This window comes from Dasypus novemcinctus, chromosome 7 (assembly GCF_030445035.2).
Source record: "Dasypus novemcinctus isolate mDasNov1 chromosome 7, mDasNov1.1.hap2, whole genome shotgun sequence".
Lineage (NCBI taxonomy): Eukaryota > Metazoa > Chordata > Mammalia > Cingulata > Dasypodidae > Dasypus > Dasypus novemcinctus.
In genome coordinates, this window is record NC_080679.1 from 57,205,495 (window position 1) to 57,226,276 (window position 20,782).

The 20,782-nt window shown below is 39.1% G+C and overlaps 1 long non-coding RNA gene across 1 annotated transcript in view; it reads right to left on the minus strand.

The window, feature by feature from the left end:
• LOC139439280 (uncharacterized) overlaps positions 1-13,799 on the minus strand; it is a 30,884-nt gene extending 17,085 nt beyond the window's left edge. Inside the window, exons 1-2 of the long non-coding RNA XR_011649160.1 lie at positions 13,650-13,799; positions 9,278-9,317 (exon numbers count right to left, since the gene is read on the minus strand). This is a non-coding gene — a long non-coding RNA (uncharacterized lncRNA). The remainder of the gene's footprint in view (positions 1-9,277; positions 9,318-13,649) is intronic.
• Between the last annotated feature and the right edge of the window lie 6,983 nt (positions 13,800-20,782).

Below are 20,782 nucleotides of genomic sequence, written 5' to 3' on the forward strand. Positions count from 1 at the left end.
AAAATCCAGTAATGATTCTATTTTCATCAAAATCATGCTGATGCTGAAATATAAAATTTTGGCCTTTTAATTTTCAAACAAAAGAAAATTGATCAAAATCATATTGCTGCTTTGCTACAGTTTCCAAGAAATACTGTTCTAGAGATTCAGCTGTAGCTAAGGTTACCATTATCTCATTCAAGTTTGAAATGTTTTCATTACTCCAAAAGGAAAACTCTTATACCTGCTTATACCCCCTGTAGCAGTTTAACATAGTTATGAATTCCAAAAATAGATATTGGATTATGTTTGTAATCTGATCTGAACCTGGACGTGATTAAGTTATGATTAGGGCTTTGATTGGATCACGTCATTAGGGTGTTGAGTCCCCACTCACCAAGGGTCCCCGCCCACCAAGGGGTGGGGACTCACAGATAAAAGACATGGCAAAGGACAGAGTTGAGGGCTTTTAATGTTGGAGTTTTGATGTTGGAGTTTGATGCTGAAGTCTTAAGCAGGAGCCCCGGGGAGAGAGACAGAGCCATTCATCTGATAGTCTACAGTAGGCCTTGTGGAGAGAGGCAAAGCCTAGAGAGCCTCACAGTCTACAGCTGACCTTGTGAAGAAAACAGAGGAGCTGAGCTCAGAGGAACCCAGGAAGCCTGAACCCTAGCAAATGTCGGCAGCCATCTCACTCCAACATGGGAAAATAGACTTTGTAACTTATGCTTTATAATATCTGTAAACTCCTATCCCAAATAAATACCCTTTATAAGAACCAACCTATTTCTGTCATTTTGTGTCAGCACCCCTTTGGCTGACTAATACACCCCCCATAGTTGCCTCGTAGAAAATACTACAATATTACTGTTAACGATCTTCCATAAGTTACATTAGTTGTGATTTGCCTTTGTATCACCATATTCTCAACACTTGGTAAAAGAAGAACATTTCTTATACTATTAACCACAATCTTCATCCACCACCAAAATCACTATGTTATGTAGTCCCTAGATTATGCTTTAGATGCCTTTTAAATGACATTGATGTCCACGGACTACCCCTTTCAGCCGCAATCTTACACTATGTGTTACAGTTACTATGTTTACAGTCAACTCTATTTCCCCACATTTACAATAAATTTATTGAATGTACAGCAGTTTTATATTCAGCTTCTTGAGGTACTGTCGAACTGTCCTCCACTGAGGCTGCACCATTCTATATTCCAACCAACAGTGATGATGTGCTCCTATTTCTTCACAACATCTCCAGTACTTACAGTTTTCTGTGTTTTTTTTTCTAATAATGGCTATCCTATAAGGTATGAAATGATATCTCATTGTAGTTTTGATCTGCATTTTCCTAATAGCTAGTTGAACTTTTTTTCCATGTGCTTTTTGACCATTTGTACTTCCTCTTTTGAGAAATGTCTGTTCAAGTCTTTTGCCCATTTTTAAATTGGGTTGCTTGTATTTTTATCATTGACTTGCATGATCTCTTTATATAGCATGGATATCAAACCCTTGTCAGATACGTGGTTTCCAAATATTTTCTCTCATTGAGTAGGCTGCCTTTTTATTTTCTTGACAAACTCCTGTGAAGAACAAAAGTGTCAAACAACTTCTTTATCATTCTTTTTTCTTTTAATACCAAAGTTGTTACAAAATTCATATACACTTGTTGTCTTAACTTCCTGATCTCTCTTAGCAAATTGACTTTTGTCTCCACATCTCCTTAGAAAAAGCCAAATCCAGAAACTCTTTTTCAGTACTCATCTTCCTCAATACCTTTGTAACATCTGGCTTGATTTATCATTTCTTTTTTCTTCTTGATTTCTATAGTATTACATTTTCTTAGTAACCTCCTACCTTTCTTTTGCTCCTTCTCAGTATCCCTCAGTTTTTCTGCCCTTTCATCCTGACCCTTAAAAGTTTTTGTTTACCCAGGATTTACTTGGCCTTCTTTATTCTCATTCAACTTTCTCCATTAAAGTTAGTTATTTCATTCTTGCTATGGTGTCTACAATTTTCAATGTGCTGTCAAGGACCCAATCTATTTCTCCATTATTGACCAAATCTATTTCTCCTGTATTGAGCTCCATTTTCGTATCTTGAGCAGTTCTGATATCTGTCCCTGATCATTAATGTGTCCAAAATTAAACCGATTGCTCCTCAATCCCATCCCTCCCATGTCTAGTCCCTGTCTTGGCCAGTGGCAACACAAATCTTCAATCTACAAACCTTGAATTTATCTTGGACATATCTCTTTTCTTCACTTCCAAATTCAATTATTTACCAAGTTCTCTGATCTTACCTTTAAAATATCTCTTCAAATGGATCCCTCATAACAACTACTTTGTTACCACCTTAATTCAGATTCTATTGTCAATTGTCTTTTAATTGGTAAATCTCTCCAAGTTCTATCCTACAATTTCCCTGTTTTTAGCTTTTCTCTAAATCAGTACCTGGTTATTGTGCATGTATTGCTTAATCCCAGGGGAAACCACATAGACTATGATGTAAATGGTGCTCCTGGCTTTGGCTACTATAGTGACCCATTGATCAGGTGTTTTCCTCTGATTAAAAATCTTGGATGATTTCCTCACATTGCAGCACAAAGTCAAAATCCTTAACCTCCCATTAGTATGGAATAAAAGTCCTTTCACTGTCTCCAGCCTACATTTCCAGCTTTTCCTCTTCCTTCTCCGCTATGATTCCTGCTTTGCAGACTCCTGAACAAATTGCCTTTGCACAAAAATACCTTTCTCTTTTTGGAAAGTTATCCCCTATTATCTGCATATTGAGCTTTATGTTACCTGTCAAACAGTTAGTTAATCTCTCTGTTTTGCCTGTCAAACCAATATTTTAGCACTTGAATCACAATTATTATTTTTGAGTCTGTTTTATTAATACTAGATAGTCACTCATCAGGTATTCACCCCACTCCCCATCCACAAACCACAACCTCACAGCAATTAGGAAATACAGTGCAGATATTAAACATTTTGGCTCTGGATTCACCAGTTTTTGAGGTGCATCCTGACATCACCACTTACTAACTATATGAATGTAGGCAATTTATGTAAGTTTTTTTAACTTTTAGTTTTTACATCTCTAAAATGTTGCTGTAAGAATTAAATAATCCAGCATTTCTCATCATGTTTCAGGGATAATAAATGCTAATGAATATTGGTTCTTGTTATTAATAAATGTTTTGTTGAACAGTGAACGTGAAAAGCAGCTTTCATGAACTTGGTGAGGGTAATTGTGGGAGAGAGAAGAATAGAAGATTTCAAAGGGGGAAGCACCACATTTCGCTTATAGATGAACTAATGCCATGGGATAAATACATAGTATGACATGACTTATGAAAAACATGAAGATTAGCAGGGATGAGAAAGCAGAACTGAAACCAAACTGGGCAATTTAAAATGCTGAGTGTTGCTCCATTTAAATATCAGTGTACTCCAAATAGAAAGACATTGTCAAATATTTTTGTTTAGTGAATTAGTGTTTTCCTTAAATTTGTGCATTTAGAGTTTAAGTAACAAATTGTATATTGTTTTTAATCTAAATAGTATAGACTGAACATGCTAAAGCTATGCTTTTATCCATGATGTTACAGTGGGCCTCAAGTATTGTAAGAATTCATTCATTTAATGAATCCTTTTTGAGTATCACTCTGTGCCAGGCCCTATGCCTTGGTGGTGTGGATTATTATATGAAGCAGACCCTTGCCTCAAGGATCTTACAGAAATAGCTATGTAACTAAATAATGCAGCAGGCCAAGTTTAATGACAGACTTGTGCAGCAGGTAAGAAAGGAGCCCATTTTCTCAGAGCAATTAGTACAACAGCCAAAGCCTAGAGCTTGTTTTATGTAGCCAAGTTTGTCTAGAAACTCAGAGATCCCGCTGAAGTGCCCACCGCAGACATATCCCCCTATGTTAGTGTCCTATGATAGTCGGTGACTCCAACTCGACTAGAATAAGCCGTATTTTCTTGTTCCTCCTCATTAGTACTTTTCCTTTCTATTCACAGTTCCCATGGGGCTATACACTATTTCACCATACTTTCCCTTTTCATTATATTGGCTCTTCATTAGACATGTTCGAAGATCTTAGAACTGATATGAGAATTTTAGCATCTGTGGTTAGAATGTCCTAATCTCAGGTCTCAGGATTACCTTTAAAGATTTGAAGATGTTGAATAAGATTTATATATTTACTTGGACAGTTTCCTGGATTTATTATAAAGCTATTTGAAAGAAAATTTGGAGATTTTTAGTTGAGGTTAAAATGAATGCTATTTCTATCATTATTAAAATAATTAAGGATGTAATGGCATGTCTTCAAAAGGTTTGATTAATTGGGCCAACTGACTAATTGTGATGAACTCAAGATAAGACTTAGAGAAAGAATCAGGATTTTATTCCTCAACAGACATTGAAATTTTGGAGTATTTGAAACATGTTCTGATACATAAATCTGGTAAAAGATTCTGTGTCCCAATATTTTGTTCAGGACTTTTTCTCGGTACCCATTTCCATTAATGAACATCCTCTCGTGACAGGCCAATATTTCCTTCCTTTCTGAGGGAACTGATTACAGTGGCTGTTTCTATTTTGGTAAGATACATAAACACATTTCAATGTGAGCAAAGACCAGAGCTGAGTATGGTTGGTGATTCAGCAAAAATGGGGATGGATTTGACCAGAGAAAAACAATTCAAATCTTCTCATTAATGTGATATCCAATGACTCTCAAAAACATTTCTTCTACAGTGACCTTATGAAAAAACATTTTGTTTTTTAAGGACTGTTTATGAAAATCCCCTCATTTAGAGCTTAGAGTAGAATCATAACAAAAGTGAGTGCTAGGGAGGACATTCCCTGGGAATGAGATAATAAAACAGTATTAAGTCAGCCATTGTCATTCAGATAACATTCTCTGCCAACTTTGAGGTTTCTGTGTTTTGGACTACAAACTGTCAAAATCAATGGCTTCATTCATAAGAATAAAGAATGGAAAGGCTTTTAAGTACCTTTCAGTTGAAGTCTACATGTTTATGTCTGTGAACATGAGGGTGTATTTGCTGTCTGGACTATTTTGTTGTTTTAGGAGATTAATTTTCTTCAAAACCAAGGCAACCCTATTTTACTTCTCACTGTCAAAATGGGTAAAGTCAAGCTATGAGGCTGCTGTCGGGAGAGGGGTTTCAGGCAACATCTCTAGGGTAGGCTTTACATGTTCACAAAAGAATGTAAATGTACCCATAATCTAACCAATCTAAGTGGAGGAGAGACACTTCATTGGGGGGATCTTTGGAAAATTATAGTTTGATCATTCATTTAACGTGTTGACTATTTACTTTGTTGACACAGCCTCTGACCTCACAGAGTTTGCAGTGTAAGGGAGGAGACCATCAAGTAAACAGGTGTAACCAGGATGACATTTAAAAAATGCTGAATAGATATTTTCTAATTCCAGTTAAATCATGATATCTTGCAGCTCTCCACCCTAGCATGCACATAGATGGACCATGTAATTCAAACTTAAGCTAAGAAGGTGTTTTTAAGGGTGCTAAGACCTAAAGAATGAATAAGACCTGGGGCCTAAATAATGCTAGGCCAAAATATAAAAAAGTGTGAAATCCGGGATCCCAGGGAAAACATTCAAGGAACCTTAAGATATTCCCTGTGTCTGGCATGAGAAGGAAAGTAGCAAAAAATGAGGATGGAGAAATGAGCAGATGCGAGATCACATAATACCTACTAAGCCTTGTTGCATCCAGGACTTGAACATTAGCCTTGGAGAAATGAGGAGACTTTGAAGGGTTATAACAATAAAGTGTCAAGATTAGGCTTGTATTTTATTAAGTTTACTATACCATATAAAAATATCTTGGACAGGGGAAAGCTACAGGCAGACCTTTGGGTATCAAATCATGTCCCCCACCAAGGCATGTTCATGTCCCAACCCCTGGTCCTGTGAGTGTGAACCCACTTGTTAATAGGATCTTTGAAGATGTTATTAGTTAAGGCATGCCCAAACTGAATGAGGGTGGGCCTTAATCCAATATGGCTGAAGTCTTATAAGCAAAGGAAATTGGACATAGAAAAAGAGAAGCTGTGGGAAACAGCCAGAAGCTGAAAATCAACAGAAACTGGATGACAAAGGAGAAGACGCTGCATGGGCATTGCCATGTGATGGAAAAGCCAAGCAACCCCAAAGATTGCCAGCCAGCAGGAGATATAGACCCCAGAAGGAAGCAAGCTTTCTAACTTCTGAAACCCTGAGTTAATAAATTCCTGTTGTTAAGCCAAGTCATTGTATTTAGCATCTAGGAAACTAAAACACAGTGAGATCAGTAAAAAGCTTTGGCAGCTTTCCAAATGATGTTTCCTTTGTTTGGGAAATGGCAATGAAGATGAAGAGATGTAAATACATATTCAGGAGACAGAAATTTCCGGACCTGGCGATTGATTGGTTCTAAGAGACAGGATTGGTACTAGAACTGGTGTGCAGGTTGTGCACTGCCCAAGGTGTCTGGCTGAAGGGGTGAGTGGGCACTGAAATATAGTCAGTGCTCTGTTACCAAGCTGTATGCCCTGTAGAAAGCTGTGTCCACCTGGAGGGAGGAGTGTCTTCTCTGCATACAAAGGCAACATGTGTTTACCAAACTACGTACCCACAAGGCTGCATCCACCCAGAGGTGCATGTTTTTATAATCCATACGAAGGTGGGATGTCAGCTAATATCAACTTGGTAGAAAGGGAGAGGGATGGAGATAAGGATGCCTTTTGAATTTTTATTAATAGATTGAGTAGTTTTTAGACAGCAGTATCATTTATTGAGCTATGAAACCAGCCAAGGAGTAGATATGGAGGATATAGATGATGACTTTAGCTTTTGGCATGCTGTGTTTGATGCAAGCATTTTAATGAACTGGTTAAGGAGGCAGTTGGATAAAAAAGAGAAATCTAGGCTAGAAATAGGGGATTTGGGAATGATCAGCTTTTAGATGGTAAGTGAAGCTATTCTTAATTCAATAAAAATGTTTGAGTGATTTATATCCTAAGTTTGGCTAGTGGTTAAGGATTCAGTGATGAGAAAAACGAAATTTTCCCTGCATCACAGAGCTTTTATCCTAGTGAGGGAGGCAAATAATAAATAATAAAGAAATCATCGCATTAGCTATATCATGATGGGTGCTATGAAGGAAATAAACAGGACATTATGATGGAAATTAAGTGGGTATGAGGGGTGAGGAAAGTTAGTTTACATGAGATGGAAGGGGAGGCATATTTATATCTTTGAGGAAATGATATTTCAGCTGAGACTTAAAAGATAAAGAGAAGCAGCCATGTGACAAAAGGAAAGCCCTTTTGGCAGAGGTAGCAAAAGTGCAAATACTCAGTTTGGAAAGTGCTTAGTATATTTGAGGAATTGAAAGGTGGCCATTGTGACTGGAACCATCTGAGTTGAGTATTTAAATTCATAACTATCAGTGGTATCCACTTTGAATATTAGAGTTCAGTTCATTTATCTAGCTTGAAATAGCTAAGGATGTTCCTGTGATCCAATTTGGATGAATGCCTTGTATGAGCCAGAAAAATGAAAAAGAATTTGGGTGTTTGTAAAAGTCTTCATTTCTGAATTGGATATGAAGAGGTGATGGATTTCACACAGAAACCACTGGAGTGCATTCTCAAATATTCTGAGAGCTCATTTGCAACAAAGGTAGGCTTGGGTCCTGACTCAGCGAAGGGCTTCTGTGAGGCAGCTCTGAGTATACAACTCCCAACTTCCTACTCAGGGCAGTTCCCCAAAAAGAATGGGAATTATATAAGAGGCTTTGAATATGATCTTTGAAAGAGCTGTAGAGACCCATAATGGGTTAAAGGGAGAATGAAGCAGGTCTGTGGGACACTAAACAAGGTAGTTACTATAACTTTAGAAATCAGAGGTATCCAGACAGCTTGTCTATAGTATATGTCTAAGAAAAAGTACTAGTAGTTAAAATCAGAAAAATCAAATCAGTTATGGGTCCAAAAGTCACGCAGGAATCCAGGAATGCGATAAAGAGGGGCAAAAGGTTCATGAGTGAAGGGATCTGGGTCTGGAATTTTTACAATGAACAAAATAATGGTGTCTCCATTCTCCTTCACTGGGAATCAGCTGTTCATGCACGAACAGGTCAGCTTCAGTTAAGACAATGGGTGATGGTAGACGTGAACGGAGTTGAGAGACAATGCTGACAGGAGGTTCAGTATTGACTGAGCTATCACTTACAAGAGCCCTCAGCTAGGAAAGCAATGGTAAAACAGGGAAGTTACCAAAGTTCACTACCTGGAGCTGTTGACATTGGAAACTATTGCCAAGAGTAATCAATAAGAAACAACTGCTGAGAGCCCAAGATGAAAATGGTCCCGGGCAGCATAGATGGAGGGTCAGCTGAGTGGCCATATTTCTCAGTGGTCTCTATCTAGCCTTCTCTGTGATTCCATTGGGAATCACTTTTAATAGAGAGGGGAAAGGGGTTAGAGGGGTTTTGGCAATTCATAAATTCTTGGAGGGTGGCTTAAATCAGCTGGTACAGAATTTTAATCTATCTTTGGACTCCTGATGGAGAGTAAGAGAAAAGACATAGAGCCAAGAAATGTATGATGACCTTTGTCACTGCTATTTGGCTTGCAAACTTGCAGATCAGAAGAGAGATTCTGTCAATGTTGACTTGATGGATTTTTGCATTCTGGTCATTTTTGCTGCCTTTGTTAATATATCTCTTTTTGTTGGTAAGTTTTCCTCCTTTGTGGTTTTTCGTATACCAGAAGCAAAAAAAATTACTTACACAGGAGTCATTTCTTTTATTTGGGGCCAGACACTATTTTGGAAATCTCTGAAAGGGTGTTTTGTTTTGTTTTTTTGCTTATTATTTTTAGTTCTTTTGCATGAGTTATTCTTGGTCATTTAAATTTATTTCCAGGGACTCAATTTGTCTTAAAACAAGAGAAATACATGCAGTTGTTAAAATAGGGAACTAAACATCCCTGAGTCTTGAATTTTAAAATGAACAGAAACACAAACACATCAAATAATCTTACATGTATCTTTTTTTATCTTATTTCTTTCTAAAATATTTTTATGTTTGTATAAAAAAATTAATGCTTAGAATAGTATTATGAAAATGATTTTGTTATTTAATTTATGTGTTAAAGGATTTGTCTAAAATAAAAATCTTAAGATAAAATTTTAAAAATACAATGAGTTGATGTAGCTCAAGCAGTTGAGCACCTACCTCCCACATGGCAGGTCCTGGTTTCAGTTCCTAGTACCTTCTGAAAAAAACAAAAACAATAAGCAAAACAAACAATAAAACCAACTGAGGGAAGCCGATGTGGCTCAGTGGTTGAGTGCTGGCTTCCCACATACAATGTCCTGAGTTCAATCCCTAGCCCTCGGTACCTCAAAGACAAACAAACAAGAAACAGAAAAGCAAAAAAATATGAAATCTTTAAGACAAATTGCAATGAAGTCAATAGGGTAGAGAGAAGGAGAAAGTAGTTATAGCTAGGTTAAAATTAGATCTTTGTTTCTCGGCAGTTAGAGCAAAAATAAATCATGTTGAATTATATATTTCTCTTATCTAAGGAATTATATAAATCTTTGTATCCAAAGGGATATTTTATTTTCCCTATTACTCTAAGAGAAAGAGAAATTTATCACAAAAATCATTATAATAAGAGAAATTGAGGGAAGTGGACATGGCTCAACTCATAGAGCATCTGCCTACCATATGGAAGGTTCAGGGTTCGATCCCCAGGGCCTTCTGACCCGTGTGATAAGTTGGCCCACATGCAGCGCTGCCGGTGTGTAAGGAGTGCTGTGTCATGCAGGGGAGCCCCCACCTACGGGTGTCCCATGCTGAAGGAGTGCGCCCTGCAAGGAGAGCCGCCCCACGTGAAAAAAGTGCAGCCTGCCCAGGAGTGGTGCAGCACACACAGAGAGCTGACGCAGCAAGATGATGCAACAAAAAAGAGACGCAATTTCCCAGTGCTACCGGATAATGCAAGTGGACACAGAAGAACACACAGCGAATGGACACAGAGAGCAGACAATGGGGGGAAATGGAGAGAAATTAATTAATTAATTAATTTTTAAAAAGAGACATTGAGAGAGACTTCCAGGAAGGTGGCATCAGAGTAGGTAGGCACGGGTCAACTCTCTTTCAAAAACAGCGGAGGAAGGGAAGAAAGCTGTCTGAGAGAGATACTTTGGGGATCTGGAGACCAGGAGAGTACTGCACATCATCCAGGAGGGTGAGGGACAGAGAGACAAAGAAACCAAAATGAAAACCGTGAGTTAATAGCCCCCACAGCCAGGAATGTTACCCATGCCCCACCTTTAAGGCAAATAGCGTGGGTAAAACCCATGGCTCACTACAGCCAACTGAGAGGGGAACAGACATCTTTCTCCCTGGGAAGAGGGAGGGTGCGGCCGAGGAATAAGAGTGGTTTCTCTTCAGTGAGTTTGGCTAGCAGAGCCCACAATGAATCTCTGTTCCGGCCAGACCAGAATCAAGGGCAAGTGGAGGTTGCAAGAGACACCTCCATAAAAGAGTCACTAAAAAGTGCCATCTGTTTGTAGTCCTGGAAACTGCAGGGAAAAAAAATGCTTAATGGAGGATCTCATGTACCAGACTCCTTGGATCAGATCTGTGTCTCTTCAGTGGGTCCCTGGTCTGATTTTGATAGCTTTACCTGGGCAGTTTTAAAGACTTAGAATAAATTGAACTGAAAATCAAAGAAGAGCCATGAAACAAAACTACTAGCTAGAGAGTGAAATTGACTGTCAGAATAAATTCACCAGCCTCATCAGATGCCTAGACATCAGCAAAAAATTAAAAGCCATACTAAGAAACAGAAAGAGATGGCCAAGTCAATGGAACAAATCAAAAATCTTGAGACACAGAAATTAAGCAACCTATCAATGATAATCACACACACCTCCTAAAACAATTCAAGGAGTTGAAGGAAAATATGTTAAAGAGATAAAAGATATTAAGAAGACACTGGGTGAGCATAAAGAAAAAAATTTAAAGCCTGCAAAACACACACACACACACACACACAAGTAACAGAGCTCATGGGAATGAAAGACAATGAATGAGATTAAAAATACATTAGAGGGAGCTGAGGTGGCTCAGATGATTGAGTGCCTTTTTCCACATGAGAGGTTCCAGGTTCGGTTCCTGGTGCCTCCTAAAGAGATGAAAAGACACAGAGAGCACACAGCAAAAGGACACAGAGCAGACAGCAACCTCAGACAATGAGACGGAGGGGATAAATAAATAAATCTAAAAAAATACATTAGGGTGAAGTGGCTGTGACTCAAGAAGTTTAACTCCCACTTACCATATGAAAGACCTGGGTTCAATCCCTGGGACCTCCTGGTAAGAAGAGAAAAATGGCATCCCATACCTGCGCAGTGAGGCACAGGTCCCTGTGCAGCATGGAGAGGCACAGGCTCCTGTGCAGAGAAGCAATGCACCAAAAAGATGATGGCACAGCTAGGTAGAAAAAAAATACATTAGAGGGAAAAGCAGATGTGGCTCCAGCAGTTGGGCACCTGCCTACCACATGGGAGGTCCTGGGTTTGGTTCCCGGTCCCTCCTAAAGATGAGCAAGACAGTGAACTGATGTGAAAGGCTGGCATGGTGAGCTGATGCAACAAAATGATGCAACGAGATGATGCAGTGAAAAGACACAATGAGGAAGCACAATGAGAGACACAAAAAGCAGAGGTGACTTAAATGATTGGGTGCCTCTCTCCCACATAAGAGGTCCTGGGTTCGGTTCCCAATGCCTCCTAAAAAGATGATGATCACACAACAAACAGACACAGAGAGCAGACAGCGGGTGCAAACAGCGAGGAGTTTGGTCCTAGGTTCAGTTCCCAGTGACTCCTAAAGAAGACAAACAATGAGCAGACATTGAACGAAAACAGTGAGCAGACAATGAGCAAAAATAATGAGCAGTCAATGAGCAAACAGATGAGGGAACCACCTCGGGGGAAAAGAATACATTAGAGGGGAGTGGAGTGGTCAAACACCCATCTCCCACATAGAAGGTCCCAGGTTCAGTTCCTAGTGCCTCTTGAAAAAAACAAAAACAAACAATGAGCAAAACAAACAATAAAATCAACTCATGGGAGCTGATGTTGCTCAGTTGTTGAGCACTGGTTTCCCACATATTAAGTCCTGGGTTCAGTCTCTGGCCCCTATTACCTCAAAAAAAAAAAAAAAAATAGAAGAAGTGGATGTAGCTCAGTGGTTGAGGACCTGCCTCCTACATAAGAGGACCTGTGTTCAATCCCTGGGATGTCCTTTAAAAAATATGTTAGAGGCAAATAACAACAGATTTTAGATAACAGAAGAATGAATAAGTGAAATTGAGAACAGAACATCTAAACTTTGAAAGACAGGAGAACTGAAAGAGAAAAGAACAGGGTCTCAGAGAATTGAAAGACAACATGAAAAACACAAACATACATATTACAAGTGTCCCAGAAGGAGAAAAGAAATGAAAGGGGGTCAAAAGGGTAAAAAGACAGACAAACATAAGATATGGCAAAGGAAGCCAAAAGATAAAATGGAAGAACTAAGTAATGCCTTTGGAGTAATAACATCGAACATGAATGGATTAAATTCCCCAAACAAAAGACATAGACTGACAGAATGGATAAAAAAATATGCACCATCTATCTGCTGTCTGCAAGTGACTCATCTTAGACATGAAGACACAATCAAGTTGAAAGTAAAAGGCTGGAAGAAGATATTCCCCACAAATAGTAACCAAAAAAGATCTGGAGTAATGATACTAATATCAGACAAGATAGATTATAAATGCAAAATGGTTATAAAAGAAGAAAGCTATTATATATTAATTAAAGGGGCAATTCACCAAGAAGAAATAGCTATACTAAATATATCTGTACCTAACCTGGGTGCCCCAAGATACATGAGACACACACTGACAAAACTGAAGGGAGAAATAGATGTCTCTTCAATGATAGTTGAATACTTAAATATATCATCCTCAGCATTGAATACAATATCTGGACAGAGGATAAATAAGGAAGTAGAAAGATTGAATAATCTCGATAAGTGAGCTAGACCTAACAGACATTTATAGCATTACACCCTCAAACAGCAGGCTATACATTCTTCTCGAGTGCTCATGGATCCTTCTCCAAGGTAGACCTTATGGTGGGTCACAAGACAGATCTCAATAAATTTTAAAAAATTGAAATTATACAAAGCACTTTCTCTGGTCATAAAATGGAGTGAACCTGCAAATCAATAACAGATGGAGAAAGGGAAATTCACAAATATATGGAGATTAAACCCCACACTCTTTATCAGGAAGTCAAAGAAGAAACTGCAAGAGAAATCAGTAAATATCTCAAGATTAATGAAAACGAGAACACAGAATGCCAAAACTTATAGGATACAGCAAAGGCAGTGCTGAGAGGGAAATTTATAGCCTTCCATGCTTACATTAGAAAAAGAAGAAAAAGGGGGAAAGCTAAGATAGAGGCTGAGTAAGGTGCTCCTGGATTCAGCTCATGCTACAGGGCAGTTAGTAATCACCCAAAGCTATCTAAATCACCTGTTTGGGGGTCCCAGGAAACCAGAAGAGTATCCTGCAACATCCTTGAAAGTATGGAAGGAGGAGACTGCCCATCTGCAGAGAGGGTTCAGGAGTAGAGCCATCCACCCCATGGTGGTTGGTACCCATGGTGCAAGCCACCTTAGGAGCTAGTCCATGACTGGAGTTGGAAGATCCATTTCCCAAAAAATGGGGGAGGAAGACATGGTGTGGTACTGACTTCAGTTACTGATTAGTAAATTTGGAAGGCTAAAGTATAATCCTGGGAACAGCTAAACTTTGAGCCTGTCCAGGTCAGAAGGAGGCCTGTAACTGTCATTTTGACTCCACCCCTGGCAAGATGGGAAGTAGGGCTAATTGAAAATCACAACACTGATAGGGACTGGCTTCTTTCCACCCAGATCAGATTGCAGCTCTAACCTAAACCCCAGCCCCACCTCTGGCAGGAAGGAAGCTGGGGGGACCTGCACTGTCTCTCTGGGAGACTGCAAGCCACATCACAGAGACTGGTGCCATCCTAGGTGCAAGCCAGCTCAGGAGCTATTCTAAGGCTGGAGTTAGAAGCTCCATTTCCCATAAACATGGAGAAAGAGACAGTTATCCACCAACTTCAGCTATTGATTAGCGGACTTGACTGCTAAATTATAATCCTAAAAACAGCTAGAGTTTGAGCCTGTCCAAGTTGGAAAGAGTCCAGTGCCACCATTATGATTCCACCTCTGGCATGAGGGGAAGCCTGGCTGATGGAAAATCCAGTGAAGTTAGGGACTGGCTTCTTTGCACCAAGATCAGACTGCAACCCTAGCTGAGGCTCCAGCCCCACCTCCAGCAGAGAGAAAGCTGGGGGGACTTGCACCAGGCTCTCTAGGCAACTGCAGGTGCTCTCTGCCAGCACAGACTGAATAGTTGGACACCTGGGGCTGTATCCCCATACCCCTATAGGATAGGAGAGGAGCTGGATATCCTTGGCCTCTCTGGGCAAAAGCAGGCAATTTCAGCCCACATGAGCTGGTTTGTTGAGAGCCTTTGAGTCCATTTCCACCTCTGTCCCCCATAGAATAGGAGGGGGCTGGTGTTCCCTCAGCCTCTCAGGGCAACTGCAGATGCTTTTGAATTGCACAAACCTGACTGTTGGGCACCTGTGGTTCCACCCCCATCCCCAATAGGAAAACAGACAGCCTGTATTTGCCCAGTCTCTCTGGGTAAGTGCAGGTGCTTTTGGTCCACAGAGCCTGGACTGGTGGGCACTTGTGGATCCACCTTTACCCCCCAATAGGAAAGGAGGGGCTGATGTTTTCACAGTCTTTCTAGGCAAAGGCAGACACTTGCAGCCTGCATGGACTGGACTGTTGGATGCCTATGGATCCACCCCCAACTCCAGTAGGATAAGAGAGGTCTGGTGTCTCCACAGTCTCTCCAGACAAGGCAGGTACTTTCAGCCTACAGAGACAGAACTTTTGGGTGCCTGTTGGTCCAACCCCATGCCCTAATAGGATAGGAGGGGCTGGTGTTTCTTCAGCTTCTCCAGGCAAAAGCAGGTATTCTTGGCCTAAAGGAACTCAACTGTTGTGCACCCGTAGAAACACCCCCACCACGCAATAGGCTAGGAGGGGGCTGTTTTCTCCTGAGCCTCTCCAGGCAATGGTGGGTACTTTCGATCTTCAGAGACCGAATTGTTGGGCATTGGTGGTTCCATTCCCACCCCCTAAAGGGCAGAAGGGAAAGTACTCCCTCAGCCTGTCAGGGCAACTGCAGGCATATTCAGCCCACATGGATTATATTTTGTACACACCAGAGGGTCCATTCCCACCCCCAGCAGGGTGGGGGTCTGGTGCTATGTCAGTTTACCTGGGCAGCTGTGGTCATTTTGGACCCACACAGCATAGACTGCTGCACACAACTATAGCTCCATCCCTGCCCAAGGTAGGGGAGGAAGGGGTGTAAAGCTTCATCAGTCTCTTCAGGCAACTACAGACAGTTTTATCCTGCCCAACTTGGAATATTATATATAGCTGCCTCTCTGTCCCTACTCCTGACAGAGGAGAAAGGTAGGAGAAGATTCATCAATTCCTGGGGCAACATGGATAGCTTCAGCCTCAATAGCTTACAGCACCTACTATATCCTCAACTCCTACTATACAATGAGCAAGGGAGAAAAGACAAGAAAGCCCTAAACTTAAGGGAGAAATTGCACCAAGAATAAATATATCTAGCAGACCAGATGCAAAAACACCAACAAAAAATTACAATTCATACCAAGAAACAGGAAGATATGGCCCAGTTAAAGGAACAAGATAAGCCTGCTTATGACATCATGGAGTTGAGACAACTAATTATAGATGTTCAAACAAATCTCCTTAATAAAATCAATGAGATGGCTAAAGAGGTTAAAGATATTAAGAAGACAATGGTGGGAAGCAGACATGGCTCAGCTGATAGAGCATCCATCTATCATATGGAGGGTCCAAGTGTTCGATACCCAGGGCCTCCTGACCCATGTGGTAAGCTGGCCCACACTCAATGCTACCATGTGCAAGGAGTGCTGTGCCATGCAGGGGCACCCAGAGAAATATACCCCTCAGGGAGAGCCGCCCCACGTATAAAAAGTGCAGCTCGCCCAGGAGTGGCACCACACACACACAGAGATGACACAGCAAGATGATGCCAAAAAAAAAAAAAAAAAGAGATGCAGTTTCCCAGAGCTGACTGACAATGCAAGTGGATGCAGAAGAACACACAGCAAATGGACACAGAGAGCAGACAATGAGAGGAGAGGATGGGGAGAAATAAATAAAATAAATCTTTAAAAAGAAATAAAGAAGACAATGGGAGAGCACAAAGAAGAATTTGAAATCATACATAGAAAAATAGCAGACCTTATGAAAATGAAGGATGAAATAAATGAAATTAAAAATACACTGGAAGCATATAATAGCAGACTTGAGGAAGCAGAAGAAAGGATTGGTGAGTTTGAAGACATGGCCTCCAAAAGTGAACTTTCAAAATATCCAATAAAGAAAAGTATGGAAAAAAATTGAACAGGGTCTCAGTGCACTAAGTGACAGCAAGAGACATGCACATATATGTATCAGGGGTGTACCAGAAGGAGAAGAGAAGAAAGAGGCAGAAAGAATATTTGAAGAAATAATTATGGAAAGTTTCCCAACCCTATTGAAGGACACAGATATCTATGTCCAAGAAGCACAGTGTATTCCCATCTGAATAAATCCAAATAGACCTCCAAGACACATGCTAATCAGAATGTCAAATGCTAAAGATAAAGAGAGAATTCTGAGAGCAGCAAGAGAAAAGCAATGCATAACATGTAAGGGACACCCAATAAAATTAAGTGATGATTTCTCATCAGAAACCATGGAGGCAAGAAGGCAGTGGTATGATATATTTAAGATACTGTGAGAGAAAAACTGCCAGCCAAGAATTTTATGTCCAGCAAGATTATCTTGCAAAAATGAGGGTGAGATTAGAATATTCACAGAATACAGAAACTGAGAGTTTATAACAAGAAGACCATCTTTTCAGGAAATACTAAAGGAAATGTTACAGTCTGAAAAGAAAAGACAGGAGAGTGAGAGGCTTGGAAGAGAGTCTAGAAATGATGACTGTATCAGTAACTGTAACTAAAAGTGTCAAAAGAGTGGTAAAAATAAAATGACAGATAAAACCCAAAGATCAAAATGGTTGAAGTAAGAACTGCCTTTACAGTAATAACACTGAATCTTAATGGATTAAACTCCCCAATCAAAAGACATAGACTGGTGGAATGGATAAAAAAATATGAACCATCTATATGCTACTTGCAAGAGATCACCTTAGACTGAAGAATATCAATAGATTGAAAGTGAAAGGTTGGAAAAAGATATTCCACACATGCAGTAACCAAAAAAAGCTGGGGTAGCTATACTTATATCAGATAGTATAGACTTTAAAAGCAAAACTGTTATTAGAGACAAGGAAGGTCATTACATATAAATAAAAGGGATTATTTACCAGGAAGAAATAACAATCATAAATGTATATGCACCTAACCAGGATGCCCCAGATACATGAGACAAACACTGGCAAAACTGAAGGGAGAAAGAGGCATCTCTATAATAATAGTTGGAGACTTCAATACACCACTCTCAGCACTGGATAGAACATCTGGGTAGAGGATCAATAAAGAAACAGAGAGTTTGAACAATATGCTGAATGGACTAAAGTTAATAGACTTATACAGAACATGGTACCCCAAAACAGCAGGATATATATTCTTTTCAAGTGGTCATGGGTCCTTCTCCAGGATAGACCATATGTTGGGTCACAAAGCAGATTTCAATAAATTCAATAAAATAGAAATTATACAAAGCACTTTCTCTGATTATAATGGAATAAAGTTGTAAATCAATAAGTGGCAGAAAAAGGGAAAACCCACATATATATGGATATTAAACAATACACTCTTAAATAATCAGTGGGTCAAAGAAAAAATTTCAAGAGAAATAAAAAAATATCTTGAGACAAATGACAGTAAGAACACAATGTGTCAGAACTTATGGGAGGCAGTGAAAGCAATATTCAGAGGAGAATTTATAGCCCTCAATACTTACATTAAAAAAAGAAGAAAGAGCTAAAATCAATGATTTAAATACAACCATGTAGGAATGGAATAACAAAGATTAGCACAGAAATAAATGAAATTGAGAACAACAGAAAAAATAGAATTAATAAAACTAAAAGTTGGTTCTTCAAGAAGATTAACAAAATTAACAAACCATTAGCTAGACTGACTAAGAAAAAAAGAGAGGAGATCCAAATAAATGAAACAAAAACTGAAAATAGGAACATTACTACTGACCCCACAGAAATTAGAGATATCATAAAAGGATACTATGAACAACTTCATGCCAAAAAATGTAGATGAAATGCCAGACAATGTAGATGAAATGGAAAAATCCCTAAAATATACAAACAACCTACACTGACCCTAGAAGAAATAGAAGACCTCAACAAGCCAATCACAAGTAAAGAGATTGAAACAGTCTTCATATAGCTCCCCAAAATGAAAAGCCCATGACTGGATGGTTTCACAGGTGAGTTCTATTAAGCAGTCAAAGAAGATTTAATACCAATCTTACTCAAGCTTTTCCAGAAAATTGAACAAGAGGGAATGCTACCAAACTCATTCTAGGAAGCCAATATCGCCCTAATACCAAAGCTATATAAAGATATTACAAAAAAAGAAAATTACAGACCCATTTATTTAATGAACACAGATGCAAAAATCCTCAATAAAATACTTGCTGATCAAATCCAACAGCACATTAAAAGAATTATTCATCATGATCAAGTGGATTTTATACCAGGCATGCAAGTGTGGTTCAACACAAGAAAATCAGTCAGCATAATACACCATATTAATAAATGAAAGAAAAACCACATGGTCTTTTGTGATTGACTCAGAAAGGCCTTTGACAAAATACAGCATCCTTTCTTGATAAAAATACTACAAAAGATAGGAATTGAAGGAAACGTTCTCAACATGATAAAGGCCATATGTGAAAAACCCACAGTTAACATTGTACTCAATGGTGAAAGATTGAAAGCTTTCCTGCTGAGGTCAGGGACAAGACCAGGATGCCCACTGTCACCACTGTTGTTCCATACAGTGCTAGAGGTTCTAGTTAGAGCAATCAGGCAAGAAAAAGAAATAAAAAGCATCTAAATCAGAAAGGAAGAAGTAAAAACTTTCACTATTTGCAGATGATATGATCCTATATCTAGAAAGTTCTGAAAAATCTACAACAAAGCCGTTAGAGCTAATAAATATTTTCAGTAAAGTGTCAGGATACAAGATCAATATGCAAAAATCAGTGATGTTTCTATACAATTGTAGTGCTCAATCTGAGGAGGAAGTAAGGGAAAAAATTCTATTTACAATAGCAACTAAAGAATCAAATATTTAGTAATAAACTTAACCAAGGATGTAAAGCACTTGTATTCAGAAAAGTATAATGCATTACTAAAAGAAATTTTAAAAGACCTAAATAATTGGAAGAATATTCTGTGCTCATGGATTGGAAGACTAAGTATCATCAAGATGTCAATTCTACCCAAATTGATATATAGATTCAATGCAATCCCAGTAAAAATTTCACCACCATTTTTTTAAACAAATGGAAAACACAATTATCAAATTATCTGGAAGGGTAAGAGGCCCTGAATAGTCAGAAATATCTTAAAAAGCAACAGTGAACTTGGAGGACTCTCACTTCCAGACTTTAAATCATATTCCTAGCTACAGTGGTAAAAGCAGCATGGTACTGGCATAAAGACAGACACATAGGCCAATGGAACTGAATTGATGGTTCAGAAACAGAACTTCACATCTATGGCCAAGTGATTTTTGACAAGTCTATCAAACCCACCCAGCTGGGACAGAACAATCTATTCAACAAAGGGTGCTGGGAGAACTGGACATCCATAGCCAAAAGAAAGAGACCTCTATCTCATGCCTTATACAAAAATTACCTCAAAATGGATCAAAGACCTGAGTATAAAAGCAAGTGCCATAAAGCTCCTAGAAGAAAATGTAGGGAACTATCTTCAAGACCTGGTGTAGGTGGAGGTTTCTTAAACTTTACACCAAAAGCAGAAGCAACAAAACTACAATGAAATACCACTTCACACCTTACAGAGTGGCCGTTATTTTATAAAAACAAAAAACAGAAAACCATAAGAGTTGAAGAGTATATGGAGAAATCAAAACACTATTTTGCTGTTGGTGCGAGTGTAAAATGGTGCAGTCTCTGTGGAGGATATTTTTGCAGTTCCTCAGGAAACTAAATATAGAACTGCCATAGGAACCAGCAATCCTGCTATTAGGAATAATAATGGGGTGTTTAAGGGGGTATGGGATTTTTCCTTTTGGAGTAATGAAAACATTCTGAAATGGATTGAGCTGATAACAGCACAACTCCGTGAACCCCTGAACATACACTTTGAATAGATTATACAATGCAGGGGATCATATAACACAGTGAACCCTATTGTGAATGATGGGCTGTGGTTAAAAATAAAAATATGAGAATGTTATCTCATGAACTATAACAAATGTAAAATACTAATACATGGTG